The 1,650-nt window shown below is 44.7% G+C and overlaps 1 long non-coding RNA gene across 1 annotated transcript; it reads left to right on the top strand.

Moving 5' to 3' along the window:
- LOC110433824 lies at positions 1-1,327 on the top strand. The gene is made up of 4 exons (XR_002451168.1): positions 1-252; positions 336-474; positions 667-726; positions 1,269-1,327. It is a non-coding gene; the product is annotated as an uncharacterized LOC110433824 (long non-coding RNA).

The raw sequence follows: 1,650 nt of genomic DNA, 5'->3' as shown, positions 1-1,650 counted from the left end.
CGCTCATGCCAGCCGCCGCCCGCTGCGCAGCTCGGAGATCGGCGCGACGATGGCCCAAGCAAACGATAGTAGGAGATGGTGACACCACCGCGACACACCTCGCCGCCGCACGCGCGCAGCCAAAGCTGCACGCAGCACTACCATGGCGCCCTTTGCTGGCCACGCGTGCACGCGAGGAGCCTCACGGCCGCGGCGGTGCTTGCTAGTGCACCGGTGGCGAGCTCTCGGAAAAATCCATCGTCGTCGTCTTAGGTGAGCCCATTTCTTAATCTTAGGGTTAGGGATAACGATTCGGCATCGTTTAACCTATTATTTGGTCTCTACGTGCCTAGCAGCAGTCCATGCACTTGGATCTCGCTACGGCCGGACTGGATCTGCCTTCTGGATAGCGAGCAGCAGTGCTCGAGCTGGTGGTTCCATGGAGCTGTTCATCTATTGTAGTTTCTGGCTTGCTACTTTTCCTTTATTAGAGAGGTGAGGCTTGCTGAATCTACCTTCCTTCATTCAAGCCACGCGAGTCTAGCTGCTGCTATTTGGTATACGGCTAATGAGATTTGAATAGGGATCGTTAGTGATTTGATTTGAGGACGAATTTTGTGAGGATGTGTGCTAGTCAAGATCTGAATAAAATTATTTTTACTCAATCTACTTTGGTGCATGCTGCAGATCTAGTGAAGGGGAGGAGGAGGAGTAGATCTAATGATGATTTGGTGACTTTGTCTGCCTGTAGGGTTCTTGTTTTACTGACTTATTTTGATGCTTTCTTAACACAATTTCCATGATGAAATATAATATATTTTTGTATATCTCCACACAGAAGCCATAGCCGAAAACAAGATCCCTCTCTACTCTAAACTGAAAAATCGATCTTGCTGATAGATTAATGCAATGCAAACACACTTGCAGCATGAATGTATGTGTTATTTATTATTCTTATAATTTTTTGGCCTGATGAGTTACTGAGTCTTGATTGGTACATCTAACTGAAGTAGAGAACTGAAAACATGGAATGTTTGGACAAATACATGGAGTACTAAATATAGATTATTTACGAAACTAAAAATATAGCTAGAGAGTAATTTGCGAGACGAATCTTTTGAGGTTAATTAGTCCTTGATTGGACACTAATTGCTAAATAAGACAAAAATGCTGCAGTAATTGTTAAACTTTAACACCCCAACCAAACACCCTGAAAGAGCATCTAGGCCCTTAGTGATTTCGGTGATTAATGACATTGTTGTTTACTATGACTAACGTGTGTTTTGCAGAGGCAAAGTCATAGGTAAGGTCATGATAAATAGGTACTCGATGTACAGGGACGTGCATGTCGACTTAATAGTGGAAATCGTTTCGGTTTTCAAAGGATGGATGGACATCGTCGAGACTAGACTAGGTCTAAGTGCCATATGGTGAAGAAGGGCACTTAGAGTAGTTTAGGACTTTGTTTTCCTTTGACCGTACTATTAAGAGGGGCTTTGATCTAGTAGCTTGACTTAGGCAAGGCTTTAGGTTTAGGTGTGGTGCACACTTGGTAAACCTAGCACTAGGCAGCTCAAAGATAGTCCTTAGATCGAGAGGAACCAACTTCGCTTTGAAGCGATCACGTTTCGACGAAGTTTGAGTGCCCAAAGGGGCACCGGACGCTGCACC

The sequence above is a fragment of the Sorghum bicolor genome, chromosome 1 (genome assembly GCF_000003195.3).
Source record: "Sorghum bicolor cultivar BTx623 chromosome 1, Sorghum_bicolor_NCBIv3, whole genome shotgun sequence".
NCBI lineage: Eukaryota > Viridiplantae > Streptophyta > Magnoliopsida > Poales > Poaceae > Sorghum > Sorghum bicolor.
Note: the sequence above shows the minus strand (reverse complement) of the source record. Positions and strands in the feature narration are given on the sequence as shown.